Source organism: Bombina bombina, chromosome 4, assembly GCF_027579735.1.
Source record: "Bombina bombina isolate aBomBom1 chromosome 4, aBomBom1.pri, whole genome shotgun sequence".
NCBI classification, from domain to species: domain Eukaryota; kingdom Metazoa; phylum Chordata; class Amphibia; order Anura; family Bombinatoridae; genus Bombina; species Bombina bombina.
Window position 1 is genome coordinate 1,183,452,232 of NC_069502.1, and position 19,012 is coordinate 1,183,471,243.

A 19,012-nucleotide genomic window follows, 5' to 3' on the forward strand; every position below is an offset into this window, starting at 1 on the left:
AACAATACAGGAAAAATAATTTGTAGCCATCCAAATTTTTGGGCTTCAAGTCTAAAAGGGAGGGGTCTAAAATTACCAAGCAAATAAGCAGCCTCCGTAAACGCTTCAACTCTTTAGTCTACTCCCAAAACCACCTGTACCAATGTCCACCATCAGTTCTACTACTGCAATTTCCCCCCGCTTTCCCAATTTCTTATAAATGTTATATCAGCAGCTGGGTGGATTTATAAGAATCGGAAAACCTTTCTCATAACAGTTCGAATGCATGTCCCCATAGATAAGCTATTCACACTGCTCACTGTACATTTGAATTTATCTTTCATGATTTTATTACAGAGTTCTAAGTCTGATAATTAGTATTTTCTTTTGAGTGATATCTAAATACAACTCTGATAAAAATGCACACACACGCTTGATCAGCTACTTCCATTAATATTATGGTCATATATATGTAATTACCATATCAAGCCATTTTACTTCTGGATGGAAGCTTTTAGTAATAAAAAACTTTGGAATGGGGGCGGAGCCGTATGCCAATGAACATGGCCGCATAAGAGAGAAGTTCCGTATCATGACACGCTAAAAACAGGCTAATACAGACTAAAGAAACTCACATAGATACTTGAAAATAAACCGTATGTAATGGATAACAACCCAGGGCATAGAAAATGCTGCACTGATACCTCCAAAGAGCTAGATTCAAAAAGATCTCAGAAGCTCTCCCGGTCACTGCACCTACAATCAAAAGTTCAAATCCTCTAACAGCTGGGAACAGCGGTGCATCTAAAGGTTCAAGCAAAGACACGAGCCATTGTATAAACCTGGGGGACTATACATTAACATGGAATTGTGGAGACGAGTTTAGCTTTTACAGATTATTAGCAGCAAAGAATCACAAAATATATACGGTATTGCAGCTATATAAGGCCTTAATAAAGATGGCAGCTGAGATTATTCACTGCCTGAAACAACTAGAAGATTAGCTAGATACGCACTTTAGTGAGCTTAGGCATGCTCTCACAACAGATAGAACCTTCTCTGGTGGAGGAAATGTTTCTGGGCGAATCTCACTTAAGGGAGCTGGTGAACAAATATGCAGCTTCTGACATAGTCCTAATGGCTGGAAATCCCAAAGAGCTATATGCGGTAGTCGCAACTCAGATCAATGTGTCGAGGAAACAAGGGGGCCAGAGCCACGGAGAACACACCTTATTGCATGATGTCCGCTCCCGCACATTTTGAGCTCCTGCTAGCAGATACTAGCACTACAGTGTCCCTGGCTAAAGGAAGAGTCATCCAGTTGAACAGGAATATTACCAACTCCTACAAGCAACCTCACCGGCTAAAGTGTTGGCTTCCATAAGTTTGTGCATCTGCTGAAGTCCTCAGACAGGGATCGCAGAGGATGGTCATCCTGGCTGCTGCTCTGACTTGCAGAGGAACTTTATTGGATCTTTGGCTGATTTTGACACTAATTAAGCAGAGCGTTCCCCTTGAGGATCCCATTACCCTACTAAGATCAAAGGATGAAGTGGGGTGATAGAACGCTAAATGTCTCTGACAATACAGTGACTAAAATAGTCTTATAAGCCATAGTGTTAGTCAGTTGATGTTTAATTACTAGTTCCATATTAACAGGGCACGCTTGTTAAGTACACCTTTTATTGACTCTTACTAACCCGCACTACCTAGGATGTCAATTGAAAGCATAATGATTTCTCCTCAAATTTTACTTGTTCCCTTCAAATTTTTTGTAGTTTTCTTCCCTCATGGTGGTTTATAATACTTTACTGTTTAGTATGTAGTAGTGGTGGAATAATTGCACAGCCTACGTATATTCTCTCTATAGTCTTAGTCAAACAAATGGCATATGGGGATTGCAAACTCCAGAAACATTTCGAAATTAAACCTGTATGTAGCATATTACCATGGAATATTTAACTTCCGTTAGATGGAGGAGACTATACTTAATTACTTTCCCTTGACTACCTACATTAGATTAGTACTTAGCTTTATTCAATGCACTATCCTATCTAGAATCTCAAATAACTTTAGGGTACATGTTGCCAGGGACTGGGTCAACATAGCCTATAGCATGGAAAGAATGGGATAAGTCAGAAACTTCATAAGGAATAAGTAGTCACCCTATACTGCTACACTATTTTCTAAGTTCATGTATATATTTACTTTACTCCCTCTCAAGCTCTGGGATATTCTAGAAAACATATTATTACACCTTTTCCTAGGTTCATGTGTATACTTACCACCTGTTAAGAATAAATAATTAATTCCCCTTCAAGCCCTAAACCACGCTAAGACCCATAATACTTTATGGCATTTTAAGGGAGATTAAAAAAGTTAATAGAATGAATATATGTTTCCTGTGCTATTTATAGTGTTCTCATGCCTAAAATAATTAAACATCTCTAAAAGAATTTAATTCCCCACCCTTTCCTCAGGGTCTAAACTAGAGCGGCTCTTGCTCACTGTCATTGTTCATATGCTATTATTGCTATACGCTATTGCTATATATATTTCATAAGCTACTATACTTTTCAATTGTTATGATGTCATCTACATATTTGCTATTTATATTTCGGGCTAATTTATACTATACTATTTTCAGTATGCCATATTATTTCCACCCTCTATATACCATAATTGTGATGACATTAGTATCTTATAGGGTGTCTATAGCATTAGCTATCTAATACTACATTATGCCAAGGTCAAAGAATTGCACTGTTTATAACATATTAACCCTTCAATTATTGTGATTCTAGGGTTACAGCTGATGTACATTACATAAGCTAGTTAATATCATATTATCCAAGGTCTAACAGTTGATACTTTTCAATTGATATGATATCATTTCTATATATGACACCCATGTTTTATGCTATTCAATTTCATAACACAATCCTGTGCCATCCCAGAAGGCTCTGCCCCCCTTATTAAGAAAATATTTTAGCATTATGTCACGCAATTGATATGTTACTGGCTTAAGGTTATATTTTCTATATATAATTTTCAAAGTAGATCTATCCTGTTTAAGTTGGGTTTCTGAGAGATACAGCTCTTGTCCACATTAAATGACTTTCACAAAAATAGATCTAAGAGTCTACAAGGATAACTTCAAATGCGTTTAAGGAGCAAGTGTGTGCGTGGGATGGTAAGGAATGTTAGAGCACTTTATTTCCTTTCACCCATACTACCTTTACTCCCCTTGTTACATTCCTTGGAGGTGCATTTATGGGGTTGATGTACTATAATCCAGGGGCCGACTTCAGCAACTTTGCTGCCCCTCCTGCTCATGCTCTGTGATGGTCATCATCCATAAATGCCAAATACTCAGGGAACTGCTGGCCGCTGTATTGAAGGAGCTCTAGAAACCTCTTGCCCTCCTCCCCTGGAGGTGTATTTTTTATGTTTATATACACTCAGTCCCACCTATCTAGTTCAGTAAATCTGCTGCCTGCTGATGCCATCACTCCTGCTCCTACACTCCCTGCTCTGTGGTGGTCATCATCTGTCAATGCCAAATCTCCAGGGAACTGCTGGCCACTGTGTACAAGGGGCTCTAGGCTCTTGTTGCCCTCCTCCTCCCGTGGAGGTGTATTTTTTAGGTTTATATACTGTACCTACCTAGTTCAGGAAGTCTGCTGCCTGCTGCTGCTGCTTCTCAAGCTCCCGCTCTCCCTGTTCTGTAGTGGTCATCATCTGTCAATGCCAAATCCTTAGGGAACTGCTGGCTGCTGAGTGTAAGGGGCTCTAGGCACCTGTAGCCCTTTTCCTCCCCTGCCTGGAGGTGTATTTTTGAGGTTTATATACTGTCAGACTTACCTGTCTAGTTCAGTAAGTCCACTGCCCGTTACGTGCATATGTTAAATAACCAGCCATTACAAGTAGCTGGTTAATGCTAACACAAGCTTACGGCAGCACTTTGCTCTAAGTTCAATTATTCAGAGGTTAGACCTCTGGTTGATTTAAAAAAATGACCCCCAATTGCCCCCCAAATAAAGTGTACATTTCCTATTATAAAATAAAAAATATGAGCATGTTTTTAAAAAAAAAAAAAAAAAAAACTACAAGAAGCAGTTATGAAGGGTTAAAGTGAGGACACGTGAGGTGTTAGAAAAAAACGGCACTGAAAAGTGCCTTTACATTTTAGTCTATGGGGACTATCTTATTACTATAAATATATATGTATATGCTTATATAAATATATATTATGTGTTAATACGTGTATATACATATATAAACACAAATATATATGTATATATTCATATACAGTACATATATATTTTTAAATTTCTGCCCAACACTGTGTGATTTACCCACTGCGCTGTGCTAGGTTCTCTGCCATGTATCACGGCATCAGAACAAGGCTCCTATTGCAACCTATGGAAGTGCACTCTCATGAGCGCAATGCTTTCAGGCAATGCGAACATGAGGTTGCATTCCCATTGCGCTTAACTTGTAATACCAGCGTACAAAAAGAAGACGGTGCACGAAGCTTAGGACTTCCTAACCTTCCTCAAAACGTAACTACCTCCTCCAAAGGTAGAACACAGACAGCAAAAAAGGATACACTAGTGAAAGAAGGCGCTACGAGCTGGGAGTATCACACAATGCATATATTTAATAAAGTGCATAGATTAATACAAATTTAAATAAAAACAAATTAATTAGATATACAATGAACTCAGCAATTATGGTAAAAAGGAGGAAATACCACCTAGATACATAAAAAGGGGATTTTTAAAAATAACTGATATATCATTTAAAATCAGCTGAAATATAACTATGAAAAAACTCATGAAAAGACCAAGTTATATAACATAAGAGATTACATAAGGTGTACGTAGAGTGCTGAAACAGTACATAAATGCTCCCTTGTCAAAACATAGGAGAAGTCTAATAAGTCACAGAGAGATCCGGGTCCAAAGTGATACAACAAAGCCAGATATTAAAGGGACAGTATACACTCATTTTCATATAACTGCATGTAATAGACACTACTATAAAGAATAAGATGCACAGATACTGATATAAAAATCCAGTATAAAACTGTTTAAAAACTTACTTAGAAGCTGTCAGTTTGGCTCTGTTGAAAAGGTAGCTGGAAAGCCCACTGCAAGTGACAAATAAGACACTCCCCCTCCCCCTTCTTTTGCATATGAAAAGACTTTTTACACAAACAGGAGCAAGCTGGAGAAGGTAGCTGACAGTATTCACATACAACTTTGGGGCTTGGTTAGGAGTCTGAAAATCAGAGCAATGTTATTTAAAAATAAGCAAAACTATACATTTATTTAAAAAAAAAAAAAAACTTTATGGGCTATATAAATAGATCATCTACAAAACATTTATGCAAAGAAAAAATGAGTGTATATGTCCCTTTTTTTGATCACACAAGTAGATATCATGGAATTGTCCTCTCACAAGCCTAGCACAGGATCCCAAATACCTCTTAATTCTGGAGGGTGTTTAAGTAGGACTGTGTATCCAAAAGATGTCCCAGATCCTTCCTGTAATCCCATAAAGTTGCCCGGAAACTTACCGGGTTCTGCGGTTAGCCTGCCATTCGTGATCACTCCAAACAGTTACCCGGAACTTACCGGGTTATGCAGCTAGTCTGCCGCTCGTTATCCAAATGCTGTTGGTGTCCTCACCGAATACCTTAGGCTGCCTGCACTTCAGTACGTCACATACACAGGGTGCCTCACAGGGTATACGGTTAGAGGAAGATCCGGAAATAACTACAGTTTTAATCCTCACAAATTTAGTGCTGTGATGCGTTCCACCCTAAAACAGGGCTTTTTGAAGATATATAATTAATTTGAGGATTGATAGATGGACAGGCAATGTTAAACATTCTGCACACGCCTTTGTATAGACTGGTTGCTATGGCCCCCCCGTACTTGGGCTCTGGTGCCACTGCAACTGCTTCACCAATGGTATATTTATATATATATAGCCACAAACGAACTGAGGTTAGTTTCCAAGATGAATGAAACAACCTACCAGCTGCGCAAGTGTATCTAAATGAATTGGTGCTGTTTTGAAGGCAATGAGTGGTCGCCTTTGATTTAGATTTTCTTTACAGCATTTTTTCACACCTGCCTAAAAAAAAAGGCATATAACATATTTGCATATAACTATCTATCTATCTATCTATCTATCTATCTATCTATCTATCTATCTATCTATCTATCTTTATTTATAGACACTTGTGAGTTCTATTTAACCTACTCTACCAGCCACCCTTAGGGTTTTTGGTTTGTTTAAGAAGTGATGTGGTGGGCATTACAGCCAATTACATACTGCTGCTCCCTGTGCCTCTACTTCAGCAGCTGACATATGACAAGAAGGAGGCACCCAGAGTATGCATTGCATTCTGACACATAATTAGTTTAAAATAACAATCAAGGAATCCAGTGGAGGCTGTTGGAGTAAGTAAATAGGACAATTTACTAAACATAAATTCTCCTTTATCCCTATAGTATTGTGCAAAAGAAAAAGTTTAATGATATATACCTGGGTCCTTTATTTATTTCAAGTTAATATGTCAAGAGAGAAAAAAGTGCAGGCACATCATTGCTGCAAATAAAAAGTCTGATGTTTATTATATACAAAGTATATTCATATATTCATGTTATCCAATTTTTAGTCATACCCACAGGTAAAACGTGACGCCATTCCTGTGCCACCAGGCACACTTCCTCAGAGTTGTTTATTTCAAATTACAATTACCATAGCAGGGTAACTGCTGTGGGAGGAGTTATCATTGTGATCCCATAAATAACAGCCAATCAACATTATCAGTGTTGAGTTTAAACTTTGCTTTATGTGTGATCTTGTGGGATTTCAGCATAATCTCAAGAGATTTCAGAGTAAACTTTGTTGAACTGTACATGCACATGCCAAATCCATGCTCCCTTGTAAGTAATGTGATATTTTCTATCAAAATACACACTCACTAGTGGTTTAGTGGGTAAATTCCTAGTAAAAAAGGATGATCTTCCTGGAGTCATTCTGAAGTAATCGATGACTCCAGATTAGCCATCAGAAGCCATCCTAAAGTATGCCCACAGGCCAAAATATTTAAATTAGATGACTCTAATGTCATTTACTAACTGTTAACTAGTGATGTCGCGAACCTAAAATTTTCGGTTCGCGAACAGCGGACTCGAACTTCCGGTATTGTTCGCGAACCCGCAAACCGCCATTGAATTCAATAGGCAGGCAAACTTTAAAACCTACAAGGACTCTTTCTGGCCACAATAGTGATGGAAAAGTTGTTTCAAGGGTACTAACACCTGGACTGTCACATGCTGGAGGGGGATCCCTGGCAAAAATCCCATGGAAAATTACATAGTTTATGCAGAGTCTGCTTTTAAGCCATAATGGGTCTAAATCAACTAACATTCCCAAAGTGGCTGTCTCAAAACATCCCGGACAGAAGATAGATTGATAGATAGGATAGATAGATATACATAGATTGATAGTTAGATAGAATCGATAGAAGAGAAATAGATATATTTGTTAGATATATAATTACCCTAATAAAGTCTAATAATTAAACATGCGTTCTTGGACCCAACTAGCTTGTGTTAATTAGTACTTTTCTTAGCACTTTAATCCCTGTTCCCCCCCCCCTATCGGGGGTGTTCTATATGGCCTGCCAGATTACCCTTAAAAATTATAATAATAAGACATGCGGTCTGCTACCTATTTTAACTAGGTTGTGTTTTAAGTACTACCATTCTTAGCACTTTAATCTCTGTAACTCCCCCTATTTGGTGAGGTCTATACGGCCTGGATGATTACCCATACAAAATATAATAAGACATCTGCTCTTGGTATGCGACCCATGGTAACTATGTTGTGTTAATTAGTAATGTCCTTTGCATTTTAATAGCTGTTACTCATACTCACCCTATTGGTGGAGGTCTATATGGCCTGCATGGTTACCCTTACAAAATATAACAACCAAACATATGCTCTGGGACCCATGGTAAGTCGGTTGTGTTAAGTAGTACTGTTCTTTGCAGTTTAATACCTGTTACAACACCAAATGGTGGCAGGTCTATCTGGCCTTCATGATTAGCTGCACCCAAACCCCCAAACAAGCCGAGTGGTCTTAGACTAACAACCATGGCTAACTCGGTTGTTTCAATTAGTACTATTCTTAGCACTTTCATCCCTGTTACGAGTGGTCTACATGGCCATCATGATTAGCCGAACAAAATGTAAATATTTTTTAAGTAGGCCTGGCACACAGGCTTGGAAGGCTGTAGAAAAGTGCAATTCTAGGGCACGAGCAAACTGAGGATTAAGATCATCAACAATCAAGATTTTTTTAATTTTAATTAGTAACTATACTGTGACAAAAAATTAGGATTGGTGTAAATAGTTGGCAAGACGGCCTGGCACAAAAGGATGGCAGGCAGGAGGTAGATGCAATTCAAGGACACTAGGAGACTGATTACTGACAGTCTAAACAGTGATGATTGACAATTTTTGCAATACTGTTAACAGAAATATGATTGCTGACAACAATTGGCTAGGTGGGCCTGGCTCACAGCAGGCTGCAAGGCAGGAGGAAAGTGCTATTCAATGGCACCAGCAAACTGATTATTCAAATCACAACAACTATTACCAAAAAATTAAATTTTTAATTATTAGAATAATGTCACAACAAATATGATTGGTGTAAATATTTTTTAAGTAGGCCTGGCACACAGGCTTGGAAGGCTGTAGAAAAGTGCAATTCTAGGGCACGAGCAAACTGAGGATTAAGATCAACACTAAAAAATTTTTTTATTTAAATTAATAACTATACTGTCTATGACAACAATTATGATTGGTGTAAATAGTTGGCTAGACGGCCTGGCACAAAAGGCTGGCAGTGGCAGGCAGGAGGTAAATTAAATTCAATGGCACTAGGAGACTGAATATTTGCAGTCCAAAAAATTATGATTTTTTTTTTTACTTACTGTTACAAGAATTGTGATTGGTGCCACTAATTGGCAACTTGGGCCTGGCAGACAGGCTGGCAGATATGAGTCGTGGATGGTAGGTAGGGCAGCAATTTAACACAGTATGCTGTGTAATTGACAAAAACACAGGACTGATAGAAAATTATGTTAGATTACACTAGCAAAATATTTTAAAATTTTAGATTTTAATATTAAAATTATGTTAAGAAGTGCAATGCACATATGACTCTATGAGTGGTCGCACTGGCTGGCTGCTACGTAGGGCAGCAATTATAACAACAGTATGCTGTGTAAGTCAGATAGACAGTTAGACACAGGCCTGATAGAAAATACAATTAGATTACACTACACTAGCATAATGATTTAAAGACTTTTTTTTTGAAATTTTAAGAAAAAGGTTAAGCACATACATGAGTCGTGGCTGATAGCCTCGGAAGGGCAGCTATTAAAAACAGTAGGCTCTGTAAGTCGTATACACACGCCTGATAGAAAATACTATTAGATTACACTAGAAAAATGATTGAAATTATTTTTTTGGGGGGGAAATTAAAAAAAGGTTAAACACATATGAGTCGTGGCTCATAGACTAGGGAGGGCAGCAAGTAAACACAGTAGGCTCTCTATGTCAGCAAAACACACAGGCCGGATAGAAAATTATATTAGATTACACTAGCAAACAAATGTAAACTTTTTTTTTTTATATTAAAATTAAGGTGAAGAAGAATAGATATGAGTGCTGGGTGGCTGCCTGGCAAAGACCAATTAACCAAAAGACTGAAAAAAAAGAGGTATATTAATGCTGAGTGAGCCTGACAGACACAGGCATGATAGTAAATGTAATTAGATTACACTAGCAAAATATATATTTTTTTTTTTTTTTAATTTAAAATAATGTTATAAACGGATATTAACACTGGTGGCTGCTGGCTGGCACAGAGCAATGAACCAGAGTATATGCTGTGTGACACTGGCCTGATAGAAAATGAAAAAAAATTACACTAGAAAAATAATTAAATTTTTGGGTTAGTTAAATTTAAACTAATGTTGTTAGGGAGATATCAGTGGTGGCAGTAGTCACAGCATATGCAAATAAAAAAAAAAAAAAACGGCAAATGCTAATAAAAAAAAAAAACAGCACAAAATATAGCCCTAAAAAGGGCTTTTTGGGGTGCTGTGCTTGCAGCAGAGATGAGTGGAGTCCTTCTGGACTGTAAATACACTAGCCTAGCTATGTTTTTCCTATTAATGTCAGGAGCAAAAACACAACACGTCCTCTCATTAAAAAAGCAAGGTCGTTATGAGTCTAAAATGGCGGATTCCGAGTAGCTGGGAGTGTCTGTGAGGGAGTGTCTGATGTTGATTGGCTCTAATGTGTCAGGCAGCTGTGACATAAAGGGTCAAAGTTTCCACAATGATGACACATAGGGGCGGATCGAACATCGCCATGTGTTTGCCCACAAACGCGAACGCGAACAAGCTATGTTCGCTGTGAACCGTTCGCGGGCGAACAGTTCGGGACATCACTACTGTTAACCCTTGTAAAGTAATTAGTAGGTTAATTTGCTAATCATTCTGAATTCATCACCCAGAATTTTTCACCCTAGCTTATGACTTTACAAGCCTGATGATGTATGATAATGTGCAAATGACTTGTAAAGTAGTTTTATGATCATCAAATGACTCCAGGATGGTCTCTAAAATAATCCTCTATGTCTTGGGATGAAACTTTACTTATCTTTTTTTTATCCACTTGGTGAAACTTCTGGTTTCAAACTCAAAACAATCCCACAAAGTAAATGAGACACAAGAGTCTCTTACCATCGGATGTGTATCCTCCTCATATTGGACATTCATAGAGCCAAAATAGTTACAACATTAAAATCATTGTTAAACCCATGGTACTCACACACAATCCTCTGACGCATTTCACACGTTATTTTGCACTTTCTCAAAGATATTTTCTAAGCAGCATTCTAAATACATTCTGTACCACTTTCAGGGGATACTATACATGGGTAACATGCCTATTTAAATAGGGTATATAGTGTATAAAATTAATAACAAACTTTGTCATTTTACTATGAAAAACATTTACTACTCATATTATTTTATTGACCTCTGGTGTCCCTTTTACACTGTTTTGCTACTGAGACTACAGGAAGCTTTTGTTTCTAAGCTTTATTGTGAAGCAGCAGAAGCAAAATACTGTTAACAGCTGCTGTCATATCTAATGGTTGGGGGTACTATAAAGGTGTCACTGTAGCATTCCAAACTTCCCCTATTTCTAAGCAAAAAGTATCCCTTTCAGAAGGCTTTCTAGCATACTATGGACCACTGGTTAATTAAAAAATGTCCCACAATTGTCCCCCCACCAAATAAAGTGTAAATATCCTTTACTGAAATAAAAAATATGAACATCTTTCTTTTTTTTGTTTTTACTTTAAATAATTGCACGAGCAGTTATAAGGGATAAAAGTTAGGGAATGTGGGGTGTCTTTACATTGCGGTCAATGGGGACTGTGTTTTTTCCATAAATATATATGTATATACTCATATAAAACATAAATATATATGTATATACTCATATAAAACATAGATATATATGTATATACTTATATAAAAACATACATATATATGTATATACTCCTATAAAAACATAATATCTATGTATATACTCATATAAAACATACATCTATATGTATATACTCATATAAAAAACATAAATATATATATGTATATACTCATATAAAACATAAATATATATGTATATACTCATATAAAAACATAAATATATATGTATATACTCATATAAAAACATACATATATATGTATATACTCATATAAAACATAAATATATATGTATATACTCATATAAAACATACATATATATGTATATACTCATATAAAACATAAATATATATGTATATACTCATATAAAACATACATATATATGTATATACTCATATAAAACATAAATATATATGTATATACTCATATAAAAACATACATATATATGTATATACTCATATAAAACATAGATATATATGTATATACTCAAATAAAAACATACATATATATATATGTATATACTCATATAAAACATAAATATATATGTATATACTCATATAAAACATAGATATATATGTATATACTTATATAAAAACATACATATATATATCATGGTTTTGTAAGAAAGAGAAAATCCTGAAAAAATATAAATGTCAGGATAAAAGACAGGGAATTCAGCACTCTTTTTAAAAATTTTTTTTTTTTTTTTTTTTTTTTTTTATTTTTTTTTTTTTTTTTTTTTTTTTTTATTTTTTTTTTTTTATTAGCTCAAAAATATATATGATCCTGTGTGTCCAAAATGAAAGCTGTAGTGGTTTCAAGAAAGATCAATCTTTGACAGTTAAATCCTAGGACAAAGAAATCCTAGGAATATGCTTAGCAATAGGTAAATACACAATTGACCAAGTGGTGTATATATTAGAAACACAAAACATAATACTTAACAAACCTGACCGGTCAGGGGTGAGTGTTCAAGCATGAACAGGATACATTAATAAGAGACATAGCTTCTATCAAATATTAGACAAAAGTATCTCATTGTACTCACAATGCTTTAAATGCAGTTTATGTCTTGGGAAACTGTAGTCAGACTATTATTTCTTACTGCCATCGGCACCTTTAGAAATATAAGGCAAACTGCCGAGCAGATATTAAGGTGACTGACTATGTATCTCAAGATATAATTCAGGTATGTATGATGCACATTTGAGCAACAGCAATGTAATATTTGTACATAGTATTACTGAGATATATTAATGAGGAACACTTATCAAACTACTACACCCTGCTGCGTACGGCACCTTATCAAATAAGGCTTAATGCCGGGCAGGTAAAGTGATGGGATCTAAGTAGTTACTGATAATGTGCCTCAGAATATTTACATATGTCGATACATAAACAAGCAAGCGTTAAAAAGCAGAGATGGAATATACTCAGCAGTGATTAGTAGTAAGCAAGTAGTAGCGTGATGCTTGAAAAGTCATTGTAGAGGTCCTTAGCTTAAGGTCGTATATGCATAAGGTAAAAAGTCATGAAAAAGTGACAGGCATTATGTAGATTTGCAGATCAAGTATGCTAGATGTTAGTATGCTGTAAGCGATAGATAGAAATCACAGACTCTGTAACTCAGAGTGGCTTCTGTTTACACCCTCTCTGCAGGGTAACGATATCCAAGTCTAACATCAATATGCCTATTTTTCAGGCCAAATTTTAGCTGCATACGACCTGTCTCCTGTCAAGTCCTCAGACTGATGTTTGTTAGATAATCATCAGTAGTTTTCCCCGGGACCTCCAAACTTTTCTTCAATGCAATGCTTGCTTGTCTAGTGTCTCCGTTCAGTGGCGTTCACACTGACCACATACACCGTGTCGGCTCGTCCAATGCCGACGCGCGTTTCACCCGTTGGGTGTGTCGGGCTTCGTCAGGGCGTGATCATATATATATGTATATACTCCTATAAAAACATAATATATATGTATATACTCATATAAAACATAAATATATATGTATATACTCATATAAAACATAAATATATATGTATATACTCATATAAAAACATATATATGTATATACTCATATAAAACATAAATATATATGTATATACTCATATAAAAACATACATATATATATACTCATATAAAAATATACATATATATGTATATACTCATATATAAACATACATATATATGTATATACTCATATAAAAACATAATATATATGTATATACTCATATAAAACATAAATATATATGTATATACTCATATAAAACATAAAAATATATGTATATACTCATATAAAAACATACATATATATGTATATACTCATATAAAACATACATATATATATGTATATACTCATATAAAACATAAATATATATCTATATACTCATATAAAAACATACATATATATGTATACACTCATATAAAACATAAATATATATGTATATACTTATATAAAAACATACATATATGTATATACACATATAAAACATAAATATATATGTATATACTCATATAAAACATAGATATATATGTATATACTTATATAAAAACATAAATATATATGTATATACTCATATAAAACATATATATATATATGTATATACTTATATAAAAACATAAATATATATGTATATACTCATATAAAACATAAATATATATGTATATACTCATATAAAAACATATACATATATATGTATATACATATATAAAACATAAATATATATGTATATACTCATATAAAACATAAACATATATGTATATACTGATATAAAACATAAATATATATGTATATACTCATATAAAAAAACATAAATATATATATATATATATATATGTATAGACAAGGGGTGTCCAAACTTTGCTCTCCAGAGGTTTTGGAACTACATTTCCGATGATGCTCAGCCAGCATTTTATCTAGCTGAGCATCATGGGAAATGTAGTTCTAAAACCTCTGGAGAGCAAAGTTTGGACACCCCTGGTATAGACTCATATAAAAACATACATATATATGTATATACAGTACTCATATAAAAACATACATATATATGTATATACTCATATAAAAAAATAAATATATATGTATATACTCATATAAAAAATAAAAATATATGTATATACTCATATAAAAACATACATATATATGTATATACTCATAAAAACATAAACATATATGTATAGATTCATATAAAAACATAAATATATATGTATATACTCATATAAAAACATACATATATATGTATATACTCATATAAAAACATAAATATACATATGTATATACTCATATAAAAACATAAATATATATATATATATATATATATATATATATATACTCATATAAAAACATACATATATATGTATATACATATATAAAAACATAAATATATATATATATATATATGTATATACTCATATAAAAACATACATATATGTATATACATATATAAAAACATATATATATATATATATATATATATATATACTCATATAAAACATACATATATATGGATATACTCATATAAAACATACATATATATGTATATACTCATATAAAAACATAATATATATGTATTTTCTCATATAAAACATAAATATATATGTATATACTCATATAAAACATACATATATATGTATATACTCATATAAAACATACATATATATGTATATACTCATATAAAAACATACATATATATGTATATACTCGTATAAAAACATAAATATATATGTATATACTCATATAAAACATACATATATATATGTATATACTCATATAAAAAACATAAATATATATGTATATACTCATATAAAACATACATCTATATGTATATACTCATATAAAAAACATAAATATATATATGTATATACTCATATAAAACATAAATATATATGTATATACTCATATAAAACATACATATATATGTATATACTCATATAAAACATAAATATATATGTATATACTCATGTAAAAACATACATATATATGTATATACTCATATAAAACATAGATATATATGTATATACTCAAATAAAAACATACATATATATGTATATACTCATATAAAACATAAATATATATGTATATACTCATATAAAACATAGATATATATGTATATACGCATATAAAACATAAATATATATGTATATACTCCTATAAAAACATAATATATATGTATATACTCATATAAAACATAAATATATATGTATATACTCATATAAAACATAAATATATATGTATATACTCATATAAAAACATACATATATATACTCATATAAAAATATACATATATATGTATATACTCATATATAAACATACATATAAATGTATATATTCATATAAAAACATAATATATATGTATATACTCATATAAAACATAAATATATATGTATATACTCATATAAAACATAAAAATATATGTATATACTCATATAAAAACATACATATATATGTATATACTCATATAAAACATACATATATATATATGTATATACTCATATAAAACATAAATATATATCTATATACTCATATAAAAAAAATACATATATGTATATACACATATAAAACATAAATATATATGTATATACTCATATAAAACATAGATATATATGTATATACTTATATAAAAACATACATATATGTATATACACATATAAAACATAAATATATATGGATATACTCATATAAAACATACATATATATGTATATACTCATATAAAAACATAATATATATGTATTTTCTCATATAAAACATAAATATATATGTATATACTCATATAAAACATACATATATATGTATATACTCATATAAAACATACATATATATGTATATACTCATATAAAAACATACATATATATGTATATACTCGTATAAAAACATAAATATATATGTATATACTCATATAAAACATACATATATATATGTATATACTCATATAAAAAACATAAATATATATGTATATACTCATATAAAACATACATCTATATGTATATACTCATATAAAAAACATAAATATATATATGTATATACTCATATAAAACATAAATATATATGTATATACTCATATAAAACATACATATATATGTATATACTCATATAAAACATAAATATATATGTATATACTCATGTAAAAACATACATATATATGTATATACTCATATAAAACATAGATATATATGTATATACTCAAATAAAAACATACATATATATGTATATACTCATATAAAACATAAATATATATGTATATACTCATATAAAACATAGATATATATGTATATACGCATATAAAACATAAATATATATATGTATATACTCATATAAAAAACATAAATATATATGTATATACTCATATAAAACATACATATATATGTATATACTCATATAAAACATAAATATATATGTATATACTCATGTAAAAACATACATATATATGTATATACTCATATAAAACATAGATATATATGTATATACTCAAATAAAAACATACATATATATGTATATACTCATATAAAACATAAATATATATGTATATACTCATATAAAACATAGATATATATGTATATACGCATATAAAACATACATATATATATATGTATATACTCATATAAAAAACATAAATATATATGTATATACTCATATAAAACATACATCTATATGTATATACTCATATAAAAAACATAAATATATATATGTATATACTCATATAAAACATAAATATATATGTATATACTCATATAAAACATACATATATATGTATATACTCATATAAAACATAAATATATATGTATATACTCATGTAAAAACATACATATATATGTATATACTCATATAAAACATAGATATATATGTATATACTCAAATAAAAACATACATATATATGTATATACTCATATAAAACATAAATATATATGTATATACTCATATAAAACATAGATATATATGTATATACGCATATAAAACATAAATATATATGTATATACTCCTATAAAAACATAATATATATGTATATACTCATATAAAACATAAATATATATGTATATACTCATATAAAACATAAATATATATGTATATACTCATATAAAAACATACATATATATATACTCATATAAAAATATACATATATATGTATATACTCATATATAAACATACATATAAATGTATATATTCATATAAAAACATAATATATATGTATATACTCATATAAAACATAAATATATATGTATATACTCATATAAAACATAAAAATATATGTATATACTCATATAAAAACATACATATATATGTATATACTCATATAAAACATACATATATATATATGTATATACTCATATAAAACATAAATATATATCTATATACTCATATAAAAAACATACATATATGTATATACACATATAAAACATAAATATATATGTATATACTCATATAAAACATAGATATATATGTATATACTTATATAAAAACATACATATATGTATAAACACATATAAAACATAAATATATATGGATATACTCATAAAAAACATACATATATATGTATATACTCATATAAAAACATAATATATATGTATTTTCTCATATAAAACATAAATATATATGTATATACTCATATAAAACATACATATATATGTATATACTCATATAAAACATACATATATATATGTATATACTCATATAAAAAACATAAATATATATGTATATACTCATATAAAACATACATCTATATGTATATACTCATATAAAAAACATAAATATATATATGTATATACTCATATAAAACATAAATATATATGTATATACTCATATAAAACATACATATATATGTATATACTCATATAAAACATAAATATATATGTATATACTCATGTAAAAACATACATATATATGTATATACTCATATAAAACATAGATATATATGTATATACTCAAATAAAAACATACATATATATGTATATACTCATATAAAACATAAATATATATGTATATACTCATATAAAACATAGATATATATGTATATACGCATATAAAACATAAATATATATATGTATATACTCATATAAAAAACATAAATATATATGTATATACTCATATAAAACATACATATATATGTATATACTCATATAAAACATAAATATATATGTATATACTCATGTAAAAACATACATATATATGTATATACTCATATAAAACATAGATATATATGTATATACTCAAATAAAAACATACATATATATGTATATACTCATATAAAACATAAATATATATGTATATACTCATATAAAACATAGATATATATGTATATACGCATATAAAACATACATATATATATATGTATATACTCATATAAAAAACATAAATATATATGTATATACTCATATAAAACATACATCTATATGTATATACTCATATAAAAAACATAAATATATATATGTATATACTCATATAAAA